General features: G+C 32.9%; 1 protein-coding gene across 2 annotated transcripts in view; it reads right to left on the bottom strand.

Moving 5' to 3' along the window:
• PDE7A (phosphodiesterase 7A) overlaps window positions 1-15,282 on the bottom strand; it is a 133,292-nt gene that overhangs the window by 59,508 nt on the left and 58,502 nt on the right. The window lies entirely within an intron of this gene.

Below are 15,282 nucleotides of genomic sequence, written 5' to 3' on the forward strand. Positions count from 1 at the left end.
GTTTCTAATGACTTTAAAAGGGCCTAGCATTTCTAAGACTGCAGCTCACAAGAATTTTTTTTTAAATGTAGTTTTATCATTTTAGTGACATTAGTAATATAGTAATTTGGCATAGATTTGGTGTCATAAGGCTTAGGTCCAAATTCTGGTTCTACCAGTGTGACATTGGATTATTTGTTTTATCATTTGTAAAATAAAGGATTTAGATTTAAGGTCCCTAGTAAGCCTAAACACCTTACTTCCTCTAAAGGTAGTTTAAAACTTGCTGGGGTCAATCATATGTGTGTTAAAAGATGGTTATTTTCTTCTTTACTAAGCTTGGATAAAAGATTCTGTATGATTCAGTATAAGAAATTTTCAACCATGTCTTCCATCTACTGAAAAATGTCTTTTATGTGTATGGGAAATTATACACATACACACAGAGACATGAATCTGTTTATTTTACTTTGTACCAGTTGATGTTTTTCCATGTTTCTTCCATTTCTGTTGTTTCTTCAAGCATATACCATTATATTCATGTACCAAAATTGCTTTAGCCATTTCCCAATGGATAGACATCTATTCTTAATTCCTGTTCTTGACTACCACAAAAGTGCTGCTATAAATATTTTTTTTAATACATGGAGCTTTTCTTACCAATGAAATCCTTGGGGTATATATATATATATACATATACCCGATAGTAATTAAATCTCTGGATCAAAGGAAAAACACATTTTAGCTTTTTTAAATTTAATTTGCTAGTTCCAAATTATTTACCATAGTGACTATACTAATTCACAGAGTAACAATGCATTAAATGTAGCTCATTTCCCATAGCCCCTCCAGCATTTGCAATTTTCTTTTTTTTTCTTTGTTAACTTGGCCAATCTGATGAGTATGAGGTATTACTAACAGTTTATAAGTCTTCTTTTGGGAACTATTTCTGCATATCCTTTAACTACTTCTATACTGGGCAATGGCCTTTGGATCTTATATATTTGTTAGTTTTATACAAATGTGGGAAATTTATCATATATTAATTGCTTATTCAAAGACTTTTGAATTTCATGTAATCAAACCATTTTATCTTTTATAACTGCCTCTTTTCCTTTTCTGGTTAAGACTTTATCTCCTACTTACTAAGATATACACATACAAAGTATTTTCATTAAAACTATAAAACACTACTCAAATATAGACCTAAATAACTGGAGAAATATGTAAATGAAACTAAATTAATTTATTTATTCATTGTTGATATACCAATCACACTACAAAAGGATTTTTTTTAATTAGCAAAAAAAATCCTTAAAAATTCATCTAAAGGAACAAAAAATCAAGAATCTCAAAGGTAATAAAGAAAAAAGTGGAAAGGAAGATGTTTTAGCACTACTGGATTTCAAAATATAAAGGAATAATCACTGAAATGATTTAGTAGTGACTAAGAAACACAGAGGTCTATCATTGGAAGTGGCTTCTAACAAAGAAGCAAATAAACAGGGTAGTCAATTGATCAACAGACCTAAAGACTCCAGGTATGGGGTAAGAACTCACTATTTGATAAAAACTGCTGGGAAAAATTAGGCTTAAACCAATACTGTATGCCATATACCAAGATAAGTTCTAACTGGATATGATAGCTATGAAAGGCCATAGAATAAACTAGATTAATAAGGAAAGAAATAGGGGAAATACTGATGACTAACCAAGATATAAAGAACATCACAAAAGATAAAAATGGGATAATTTGGGGTATATAAAATTAAAAGTTTTTGCAAAAACAAAACAAAATTGGAAATGAAATGGTTCTCTGGAGAAAAATACTTTTTTAACAAGTTTCTCTAATAAAGAATCTCAATTAAAAGGTATGCCAGGGAATGATTCAAATTTATAAAAACAAGAGTCATTCCCCAATTAGTAAATGATGAAAGGTTATAAACAGCTATACATTTCTTCAAAGAAAGAAATAAAAACTATCAATAGCTATATATATTTAAAAAAAAACTCCACTCCAAAGCATCAGTTTTTAGAGGAATGCAAATTAAAGCAACTCTGAGGTTTCACTTAAGACCTCTCAGACTGGCATGGTTGACCAAAAAAAGGAAAATAATAAATGCTAGAGAAGTCATGGGATAATAGGCACATTGATACACAGTTGTTATACCTGTGAATTAACTGGTTCAGCCATTCTGAAAAGTAAATTAGAACATTGCCTTCAAAGTTCCTAAGCAATCATATTCTTTGACTCAGTTATACTACTCCTAGGCTTACGCCCCAAAGAAATAAGAAAGAGAAGAAAAGGAGCTGTACGCATAAAAATTAGGAATTGCGATATATGAATATGCTGTTAGAAATGATGAAAGGGACAAATTGGGAGAAACCTAAGAAGATTTGTTTGAAATAAGCAGAGGGAAGTGAGCAAATGCTAGAAAATAATTATTTTTCCTAATAATAACAATAGCAATAACAATTGTAAGACAAACCATGATCAGTCTTAAACCGTTACTCAATGGACACAATGCCCAACTAAGATGATGGAGGATCCATGAAGAATCTTATCTACCACTGGCCAAGAGAAGTGATGGATTCAATATGTAGAATGCTACAAATAAAATAGATGGGGTCAATGAGGGAATTGTTTTTAATTTTTTATTCAGCTCTCCCTCTCCCCTTCCCACATCATTGAAAGCAACATCTGGCAAAATATATAGATGATATCTTTTTTGTTTTCATTCTGTGGAGGTGAACATTCACAAGTTATTCTTTGAATATTAAATCTTAAGCTAAATATAATGTTCTCTTGGGTCTTTTGATTTCACTCTATCTCATATAGCTCTTTCCAAATTAAAAAAATGAATATGCTGATTGTTTCTTATGGTGCAGTAGTGGTCTATCACAATTATATACCACAATTTGGTTAGCCATTCATCAGGTATTGAATATCCCCTTGATTTCCAGGTCTTTGCCATCATTAAAAAAAAAAGTTGGAACATATAGGTTCTTTTCCTTTTCCCCTGATCTCCTTGTGAAATAGACTCAGCAATATTTATAGTTTTCTGGGCATAATTCCAAATTGCTCTCAAAAATGGTAGGATCAACTTGGGTAATGTGTTTTGTTTTTATATATGTTACAAAGCATTTGTTTTTCTTTATCTTTATCAATGAAAGGAAGGGGAAGAAAAAAATTACCTGTTATTTAAAAAACCAATCCAAATAAAAGAATTTCCTACTCATTACTATGAAAGATATGATCTGCTTCTCTTCTTATAAAGTCTATTCTTATAATTATCTTTAACATTCATGTTAAATATATTTTAAAATTTCTTGTGATTTAATTAGATGTTGATCTAGACCTAATTTCTGCCAGACAACTTTCCATTTTTCCCAGTAGTGATCATATTATTTTATCAACTCCTGCAATGTATCCTTTGGTAGTCTGACTGACATAGCATTTAATCTGCCTCAAATGTTTATATAAACAATGAAAAAAATCAATGCCCAGAGATATTAATGCAGTTAGTAAGAAGAGCCAGGATTCAAAGTCACTACATGAGGTAGGTATTATGGGGTCCATTTTTTTAGCTGAGGAATCTGGGGTTTCAGAAAATTACTTGCATATGCTAACAGAGCTAGCAAATTTTGGCTAGGGTTTTGAATGCAGATCCAACAGTTTAGCTGCTATGTAGCAATCCGAATCATAACATTCCTTCATTCTCCTTCTAATAGTTTACAAATTAATTTATACTCTGAAGTCAGGTAGTTTGTTGTTCCAAAGTACCTCCATTTGATAATGGGATAAAGTGTTGGTTGGTGAAGACATCTATTCATCATGATTTACAGCATCCAAATTTCTTGAACAGTGACATTCAAAACATTTTTGATCATTTCCCATTTTTAATGGTTTGCAGAATGTTTAAACTATGATATCTTTGATCTTTATAGTTTATTATTTTCTTTGACCTTGGCTGTAAGCAGTCAATGATATGACTGCACATAATTGTGAAATTATTGTGATGTCCATAACCACTAGTCTGTCAAGATAGAGTAAGCTTAATTTTTTAATTTTTAGTGCTTACAAAATCATATATTTTCGGACTCTCTTGCTGAATAAGTGTATTGGCAAAAGATATGTAAGTGAGTTATAAGTCTCTGTCTTTACAAAACTATATTTTATAACATATTTTGGCCTTATTTCTCATACACACTTTTGCTTATAAATAACGAAGTATTCAAGTTTGTGTTCACAACTTCAAGAATCTTGACAAAAAGACCATGTCCTTATTAAGTTGTTTCCTGACTAATTTTAACAGAATTGCTCTTTCTTTATACGCAATAGATGTTGGTACATAAGCTAAATTTTTTTGCACACATACCTACTTATGAGCATCTAATAATTAACTATTCAGTTATCTTGGTATATATTTTGTATTCATTTGTCTGTGTTCACTTTGTATTTAGTATAGTGCTTTGAACTGAACTTTTTTTGATTCAGCAAATCAATTACCAAGCATTTTGTATATCTAAGGAAATGTGCTAGAGATACTAAATTAAGCTTCCATTTTCTAGAGGAGAGGGAGAGAGGGAGAGCAAGAGAGGGGATCTTTCTCCTAGAAGCAAATGGAAGTCACTAAAGATCTGAGTTGAGGTGACAGTGTAAGATCTAGGAAAATCAATTTGGCAGCTGTGTGGAGGATGAAGAGGGAATAAACTTGAGGCAGGGAGCTCAACTAGGAGGCTCTGAAAATAATCCTGAAGAAATAAAATCCTGAGGTATTGTGGAGGCTGTGTAAATCATGAGAAGGGACAAATGTTGTGGAAGTGACATTATAAAGATAGTAAAACAAAACTAATTTTGACTCTAAAGGATGAAGAAACATTATTCCAAGGTTGTAAACCTGGGTGCCCAGAAGGTCAGCAGTTCCCTAAACAGAAACGGAAAAGAAATGGGCTTGAGGCCCTTTCATCATCCACAATGTCTCCTGTAGATCTCCAGGTTATCAACAACCTTCCTAAAATGTGGCACTCAGAACTAAACATAGTACTCCAAATATGGTCTGAACAGGGCAGATTATATCACCCTCCTTAGCCCTGGCTAATGCCTCTTTGAATGTAACCCAAGATTACATTAGCTTTACTGGTTGCATAGTTTCTAGTTCCATTAAAAACCCCAGATCTTTTCAGACAAACTGCTATCTAGCTATGCCTCCCTCATCTTATCATTCTGAAATTGGCTTTTTGGAAACTTTATACTTAGTATCTTAAATTTCATTTTATTAGATTAGGATCAATGTTCTTGGCTCATAAAGTCTTTTTGGAATCTATCACTCAATGTATTAATACAACCTCTCTGGTATATATAAATTTGATGAAGATATTATGCTTTTTATTCAAGTGTGTGGATGCTTTCAATGCCAAAATGGAAAAATTGCAATTTATAACTTGAGGCAAAAAGAAGCCATTAAAGGTTTTTGAGCAGGATATGGATAAACTTTTACCTTGACAACTATGCAGAGGATGGATTAAAGAAGAGAGACACTGGAAACACAGGTAGTATTTTCAGTTATTATTCATTACTTTCAAAAAACATTAAAACCTAAAATTTTCCCCCCAACCTCTTAGAGTTGTACAAATTTTCCCATGCTCTAAAGAAGCACATAGAGTTTATTGCCAAATGTCCAAAGATCTAAAAATTAAGTTTGAGACACTTAAGTAAATGTCCTTAACTTTAAAATTTGGAAGTCTGAGAAAAATTGTGTTGTCATGAACACAAACAACTTTACAGGGAAGAAAAAAAAACTAACAAAAAGTTCTAACTAAGTCATTTCTAATTTTCTCTTGATTTTTGTTAACATATGCAAACTTTTTTACAAGGTCAAAATTAGTGTGTATTAGGTCTGTAAGAAATATATGATATAGCCCTAAGTTAACTTGACAAATTAGGTTCACAGGATTTAGACCTGAAGGGAGCTGCTAAATTAGGGCCTTGCCCAAGGTTACACAGTAATAAAAACTAACACAATGTTGTAATTTAAGTTTTTCAAAGTGCTTTACAGATATTAATCATTTTATTATCAAAACAACGTTGTAAAGTAGATTTGTATATTATTCCCATTTTACTGAAGAGTAAACTAAAATTAACATAAATTAAGTGACTTGACCAAGACAAAAGAGTTGTTAAGTATCTGAGGCAGAATTCAGATTCAGGTCTCTCACTACAAAAACTTTCCATTGAACCTCCTTCTCCATCACAAAGAAACAAGGAAATGAAAAAAAAAAAAGCCATAATAAAAATGGGAAAACTAAACATGAACAAGTCTTACAAAAAACTTTCTTGATAATATGTTCTCTCCAGTTCTGAGCTGTCTCCTTAGAAAATTACCAAGGGAAAAAAATTAGATCATTTCAACAATATCATATAAATGTCATTAACTGTAGCAAGTGAATTGTTCATTTCTAAAGGATCACATCTTTTTCAGTAAATTACAAGTGATTCACAGTTTCTAACAACTATACAATTTGGAGTTGTTTCTGAAATTTAGAAGATACTTTTTGATTTTACAAAGGACTTAACCTTTTTTGCTTATGACTTAAAAACAACTAAAAAATAGGAAAAGATAGCTTATTAGAGAAATGAAAATAACTTTGAACATTATGTTTCTTAGAGAAATAAGAATTATAGCAATGCCAGTAGCAAATTTTATCCCTGGGGTTCTCTGCCACCCACAGGACACCTGTCAATCTTGGCACTGGCCTTTATCTCTCCATGCAGTGAAGACTTAGCATAGCATGTCCCTCTCTTGACCAAATTAGGCCAACCTCATCTGCATTGACATCAGTGTCTATAATTTTGGAATCTCATAGCCAGAAATAGACTATCACAGAAACCAGTATACAAATTAAGTGCAGGCAGAAGGCAGTGTGGATTTATGGAGGTGATTTAAAAAAGCTAAAGCAAAAATTCAACACTTGTTTTTTAAATGAATACCTAAAAACCCAATCAAGCTTGCTAATAAATGCTCATTTAAAAAAAATTAAAGTCCTATTTTATGGTTTCTTAAACTAAAAGTAAAATTTAAACTATGAATAAATATTTTACATCCTGCAACTTTGCTAAAGTTAATTGTGTTGGTTTGTTTTTGAGTTGATTCTTTGAGATTCTCTAAGTATACCAGCATATCATTTGCAAAAAGTGATCTTTATTTTGTCATTGTCTAGTCCTATTCTCTCACCTTTTTCTTCTCTTATTGCTATAGGCAGTATTTCCAGTACAATGATGAATAGCAACAGTGAATGGGCAAAATATGAAGAACTAATTAATGGTACTAAAAAGTTTTATGTACTATATAGTATAGGAATTATTTTAACATAGGACAGAATATCCAACCATCTCACTTTACAGATAAAGAACATGAGGTTCAGTAAAGCTATCATGTTCAATGTCACATAGGTAGTAAGTTGTAGATTTAACAGGATTTGAGTCAAGACCTTTTACTTCAAAAATCCAGAGCTCTTTCTTTTCTTTACACCATGTTGCTGCTTGTTACCCAAATAAAAACCTAATGTTATAATATTTTTAAACCTCTGAATTGAGTTCTTCAAAAATAATCTGTTTTATGGAAATTCCATTTTATTCCAATTACTAAAAAAAAAGGATAAAATATAAATTATTAAGAAGGCACTCAACGTGCATAGAACTGAGAAGGCATTACCTCTGTAATCTCAGGGATGTGGGTATTTGCTTCAATTAATATTATTATTTATTATTATATATATTATATACATTATATATACATTAATATGACAATGTGTCTACATCTTTTCATTCTATTCATTTCTTGCTGTTACATCTATAAAAATTCCACAGAAGGTCTAAGGGTGGGACCATCTGCTAAATCTCTTGATAGTGTTTGAATGCCACTGAATACTTCAGGATCTCAATACATATCCAGTCCACCTCCTTTTCTGGTTATACATCTCTCTAATGGCATCCTTCTCATCAATTCTATGTTCAGATCATTATCTATCCACAATTTCTGTCCAAGATACTTGTGCAGGGAACTATGCAATTACATGTAATTTGGACAATGAATATTTTTTATTCACTTTTTTACTATGTAAATATTCAGACTAACCCTCTTTAGGGTGATTAAGAAAGGCAGTGCAACATGGTGAATACACTACTAGACTTGAAGTCAGGAAGACCTGGGTTCAATTCCTACCTAGCTTTGTGAACATAAGTCACTCCCTGAGCTTCAATTTTCTTATATGTAAAAAGTGAATACTCAAATGCCACCTTCAGCAGAAGGCCTTCTCTGGTGTCTCAGACTAGTCTGTGCATTCAAGGTTACCGTATTTCTTCTTTGTATGTGTAATGTATTTGTATGTGTACATACTATACATGTATGTTATCACACCAGCATGTAAACTCCTTGAGAGCTGGAACTTTTTCACTTTTGTCTTTGTTCCCCCAGGCCTATCCTAGGATATTTTAAAAACTTAAAGAAAAATGTTTTTCCCAGGAGGCTCAGTGGATTGAGAGCCAGGCCTAGAGACGTGAGGTCCTGGATTCAAATTTGACCTCAGACACTTCCTAGATATGTGACACTGGGCAATTCATTGAACCCCCACACTGCCTGGCCCTTAGCACTCTTCTGCCTTAGAACCAATACACAGTACTAATTTTAAGACAAAAGGCTAATGTTTAAGAATATTTCTTTTTAATTAACAAAAAATTATTTCCCTTCCCTTTTCTACTCCCCACTGAAAAAATAAGAAATTACCCTAGTAACAAATAAGCACAATTAAACAAACAAAAAAATCTTCATTGCCATAGCTCTAAAATCTATGTCTCAATTTGCACTCTGAAACCATTTTGTTTCTGTCATCACTGTAAGTCCTCTGAAATTGTTGTTGGTTATTTCATTGATAAAGAGTTTTTAAGTCTTTCAAAGGTTGTTTTCCCTGTTTTTCTCTTTTCACTCAAGTTCTGACATGTCTTTTCAGGTTTTTCTGAAACTGTCCAATATTATTTTATTATATTTATGTAATACTATTATTTCTTCATCCATTCTTTATTGGATAGCAGCTTAATTTCTAGTTCTTTGGAGGAGGATGCTTGGGACAGATACCTCTCTAACTCACCCACTGGCTCAAGGACAGTCAGTTACCCTCAATTAGTTTTAGTCTGCCTGCCAAGATCTTCCATCTTAGAATCAATACTGTGTATTGGTTATTATCTAGAGAGAAAAGGGATTGTCCCAAGTCATGGAACAAGGGACAGGATGAATAATGCATGGAGAATGATGAAATTTTATTATGCCATCACATAATAAAGGCTTCCTAGGAGATATAAGGTTCAGAAAGAGACAGGAAACTATCCCAAGAGAGAATTGGTCCTGTGACTCCTTCCATATTTATAGATATTACAATTTATCTTGTTCTTTCCAACCTCCATAATCACAACTCCCACATGTAAGTTCTTTCATTCTCTCTTTTCTAAATACTATGGTTGTTTCCTACTTTCCTAATTTTCATCTCATCTGCCTTTATATCTATCCTACAGAGGTTGCCACCAAATCTTGCCAATTATTTAACTTCCCTTCCCCACCTTTTTAAATGCAACCTCTTTGAACTCTGATTATGTTGTTACCAAAGTCACTTAAGATATTCTAAAGTAAATTACTTTATCACTATTTTCAGAACCAAAATAATGTGCTGAAAGGACTTTAGTAGACAAAAGAAACTTCTCAAATTAACACTCTTCATTTCCATCTAATGAAATATAGAGAACAAAGAAAGTTATGTATTTAACAGCTGTAACTATGATGCTTTGTTTAAAGTATAATAGACAAAGGACGCAAAAATAATTTTCAAATTTGCATTGACGCACACAGTACTCCTCGTTTAAGAAAAATGCATTTGTAATCAGTGTACATGGAAATTTTAATCTTTACCTAAAACTTATCCACAGCATACCAATTATACAACCATTCCTCCTTTAAGCAGAAATCTACTGCATTAGTTGTTTTAATTTTTTAACTTAAAAATTCATCCTAAAGAAACTCAGTCTTCCTAAACTTAGAAATTACAGATATTTATCACCTTACTCTTCCCCACCTTTAAATTCTTGATTTGACACCTTGCTTATCTAGAGCTCTGTATTTTAATCAACACTGTCCCAGTGCCACCCACTTTAAGGAGCTTATGATATTAGACTTATATTTTAAAAATGTGTACTATAGAGAACCAAAATGTGTAACATAAATATTAAGAGCAATGGAAAAGGCAAGTAATGACTCTCATCAAATAATGGCTCATTATGCAATAGCACTTTAAGATTTACAAAGCACTTCTCTTAAAAATTCTGTCAGGTGAAGAATATAAAACTTATTAGTCCCATTTTACAGATGAGAAGACTGAAAATTAGAAGAGTTAAATAACTTGCCTTGAGCCAGACTACTAATATGATAAATAGAAATGGAATTAAAATCTTATTAAATCAATTGCCATATCTTTTATTCCCTATACCCCACTGCTTCTTATGATGGGTGGCTCTAAGTGTGGGCTAGAATATAGGAAGTAGAACTAAAGATGCATTTAGAGGTAGTCAGGTAGAGAAGACTAAGGCTAACATTTAGTGGTAGGGAACTACTATGTTAAAATTTAGCTTCAAAAAGAGATTAATGTTCAACAATATTCTTAGTTTAAATATTTCTGGATTAGGAATTGATATTAGGACAACCAACCAATGTTACTGTAACTAAAGGCCTCTTGCTGAAAACATATTTACATATATACCCACACATACATCTTTATCAAATGGTACCCTCTGGAATGGGCAGAGGAGGGAGAGAGACAGAACTTAAAATGTAACAGAAAAATAAAAATTTAAAAAAACCCAGGGCAGAGATAATGGGGGCTTGAATTAGGGTAGGAGATTTGTGAGTAAAAAGAAGGATACAGACCCAAGAAATACTATGAAGGTAGAAATTACAAGATTTGGATATGCAGAGTGAATGAAAATGAGAAGCTGAGGATGACAACAAGTCTAGATGCCTGGGAGTCGGTCCGTGCCCTTTCCAGAGCAATAAGAAAGTTAGAAAGAGAAAGAATTTGGGGGGAAATGAGTTCTGTTTTGGACATGCTGGATTTAAGATGATGACAGGCCATCTAATTCAAGATGTATGAACCTTAAAAATTCTCAGACCCTACTTCATAAGGTTAGGATTGTAAACCTTAAAAAATTCCCAGACCCTACTTCATAAGATTGGGTTAAGACCATTCCCCATTGGGACCATTCCCCATTTGGGCAGTGAAGGTACTTGATCAGGAATGTGAGAACTCTACTTCACCATACTTAAGCATGCCTTGGGGGAAGATAAAGTTGTAAACTCCTTGCTGAACAATGAAAAGTACTTAAACCCATACTTATAATAAGGCAAAAAGTTCTTAAGCTGTGCCTATTTTTAGATTTAATACAAAGGGTGCTAAGTACCTATAAAGGTCAGGCAACTTGTGAACTTACAAGGAGCAAAGAGGTGAGAACTTACTCAGAGATTCTAGTCTACTCAGGTGTGAATTACTCAAGATTAGTCTTCTTAGGTGTGAACTAAGAATGGTCTGTCCTTTGAAAAACGTCTACTGTGATTGGTAGATGTGAGAACTTAGGGGAGGAGACATAGGAGAAAATTCCCTTTAAAAGGAGAAGAGAAACTGAGAACAAAGACAGCACATAGTACATTCACAAAAACTGACCATGTGTTAGGTCATAAAAACATGGCAAACAAATGCAGAAAAGCAGAAATAATAAATGCAACCTTTTCAGATCATAATGCAATAAAAATAATAATCAGTAAGGATACATGGAGAGCCAAATCAAAAATTAATTGGAAATGAAAAAATATGATTCTCCAAAATCGGTTAGAGAGCGAATCATAGAAACAATTAATAATTTCATTGAAGAAAATGACAATGATGAGACAACATTTCAAAATCTATGGGACTCAGCCAAAGCAGTACTCAGGAGAAAATTTATATCTTTGAGTTCAGATTACTGAGGGCATAGGTCAATGAGTTGGATATGCAAATCAAAAAACTTGAAAGCAAACAAATTAAAAATCCCCAGAAGAAAACTAAATTAGAGATCCTAAAAATTAAGGGAGAAAATAAGACTAAAAGCTGGTATTTTGAAAAAAAACAAACAAACAAAATAGACAAAGTATTGGTCAATCTAATAAAAAAAAGGAAAGAAGAAAACCAAATTAACAATATCATAGATGAAAAGGGAGACCTCACCTCCAATGAAGAGGAAACTAAGACGATCATTAAAAATTATTTTGCCCAATTATATGGCAATACATATGCCAATCTAGGTGATGTGGATGAATATTTACAAAAATATAAATTGCCTAGATTAACAGAAGAAGAAATAGAATTCTTAAATAATCCCATATCAGAAAAAGAAATTGAACAAGCCATTAAAGAACTCCCTAAGAAAAAATTCCCAGGGCCTGACGGATTCACAAGTGAATTCTATCAAACATTCAAAGAACAACTAATCCCAATACAATACAAACTATTTGACATAATAAGCAAAGAGAGAGTTCTACCAAATTCCTTTTATGACACAAATGTGGTACTTATTTCAAAACTAGGCAGGTCAAAAACAGAGAAAGAAAACTATAGAGCAATCTCCTTAATGAACATAGATGCAAAAATCTTAAATAGGATAGCAGAAAAAAAGACTCCAGCAAATTATCACAAGGGTTATTCACTACGATCTGGTGGGATTTAGACCAGGAATGCAAGGATGGTTCAATATCAGGAAAACCATCCACATAATTGACCATATCAAGAAGCAAACCAACAAAAATCACATGACTATCTCAATAGATGCAGAAAAAGCCTTCAACAAAATACAACACTCATTCCTATTGAAAACACTAGAAAGTATAGGAATAGAAGGGTATTTCCTAAAAATAATAAACAGTATTTATCTAAAACCATCAGCTAACATCATCTGCAATGGGGATAAACTAGATGCATTCCCAATAAGATCAGGAGTGAAATAAGGATGCCCATTATCACCTCTATAATTTAACACTGTACTAGAAAAACTAGCAGTAGCAATTGAAGAAAAAGAAATTGAAGATATTAAAAATGGCAATGAGGAGACCAAGCTATCACTCTTTGCAGATGATATGATGGTCTACTTAAAGAATCCTAGAAAATCAACTAAAAAGCTAGTAGAAATAATCAACAACTTTAGAAAAGTTGCAGGATACAAAATAAACCCACATAACTCATCAGCATTTCTATATATCTCCAACACATCTCAAGAAATAGAAAGACAAATTCCATTTAAAATCACCCTAGACAATATAAAATACTTGGGAATCTTATCTGTCAAGACAAACATAGGAACTATACGAACACAACTACAAAACACTTCCTACACAATTAAAACTAGATCTAAACAATTGGAAAAACATTAACTGCTCATGGGTAGGATGAGTTAACATAATAAAAATGACCATCCTACCCAAACTTATTTACTTATTTAGTGCCATACCCATTGAACTACCAAAAATCTTTTTTATTGAATTAGAAAAAATCATAACAAAGTTCATTTGGAAGAAAAACAGATCAAGGATATCCAGAGAAATAATTTTAAAAAAATTTTTTAAAAAATGCAAAGGAAGGTGGCCTTGCAGTATCAGATCTCAAACTATACTATAAAGCAATGGTGATCAAAACAATAGGGTACTGGCTAAGAGACAGAAAGGAGTATCAGTGGAATAGACTTGGGGTAAGTGACCTCAGAAAGACAGTCTATGACTAGCCCAAAGATCCCAGCTTTTGGACCAAAATCCACTATTTGATAAAAACTGCTGGGAAAATTGGAAGACAGTGTGGGAGAGATTAGGTTTGGATCAACATCTCACATCCTACACCAAGATAAACTCAGAATGGGTGAATGACTTGAATATAAAAAAGGAAACTATAAGTAAACTAGGTGAACACAGAATAGTATACATGCCAGACCTTTGGGAAAGGAAAGATTTTAAAACCAAGCAAGACTTAGAAAAAAATCACAAAGTGTAAAATAAATAATTTTGATTACATCAAATTAAAAAGGTTTTGTAGGAACAAAACCAACGTAACCAAAATTAGAAGGGAAGTAACAAATTGGGAAGCAATCTTCATAACAAAAACCTCTGACAAAGGTCTAATTACTCAAATTTACAAAGAGCTAAATCAACTGTACAAAAAATCAAGCTATTCTCCAATTGATAAATGGGCAAGGGACATGAATAGGCAATTTTCAGTCAAAGAAATCAAAAGTATTATTAATAATCACATGGAAAAGTGTTCTAAATCTCTTATAATCAGAGAAATGCAAATAAAAAAAAAAACCCTGGCTGATTGGCTAACATGACAGCAAAGGAAAGTAATGAATGCTGGAAGTGATGTGGCAAAGTTAGGACGTTAATGCATTGCTGGTGGAGCTGTGAATTGATCTATTCTGGAGGGCAATTTGGAACTATGCCCAAAGGGCACTAAAAAACTGTTTGCCCTTTGATCCAGCCATAGCACTGCTGGGTTTGTACCCCAAATAGATAATAAGGAAAAAGACATGTACAAGAATATTCATAGCTGCGCTCTGTGGTGGAAAAAAATTGGAAAATGAGGGGATGCCCTTTAATTGGGGAATGGCTGAACAATTTGTGGTATATGCTGGTGATGGAATACTACTGTGCTCAAAGGAATAATAAAGTGGAGAAATTCCATGGGAACTGGAAAACCTCCAGGAATTGATGCTGAGTGAAAGGAGCAGAACCAGGAGAACATTGTACAGAGAGACTGATACACTGTGGGACAATCGAATGTAATGGACTTCTCCATTAGTGGCAATGCAGTGATCCTGAAGAACCCGGAGAGGATCTATGAGAAAGAACGCTATCTACATTCAGAGGAAAAACTGTGGGAGTAGAAACACAGAAGAAAAACAACTGCTTGATTACATGGGTCGAGGTGGATATTTTTGGGGATATAGACTCTAAATGAACATCCTAGTGCAAACATCAACAAAATGGAAATAGGTTCTGATCAAGGACACATGGAATACCCAGTGGAACTGTGCATCGGTTATGGGAAGGGCGGGGGGAGAGGAGGGTGGAATAGAATATTAACTTTGTAACCACGGAATAATGTTTGAACTTGACCAAATTAAGAAAAATAAATAAAAATTTTAAAAATAGCTATTGTGATTATTATTATTGTTATTAAAACTCAAGT

Source organism: Monodelphis domestica, chromosome 3, assembly GCF_027887165.1.
Source record: "Monodelphis domestica isolate mMonDom1 chromosome 3, mMonDom1.pri, whole genome shotgun sequence".
Lineage (NCBI taxonomy): Eukaryota > Metazoa > Chordata > Mammalia > Didelphimorphia > Didelphidae > Monodelphis > Monodelphis domestica.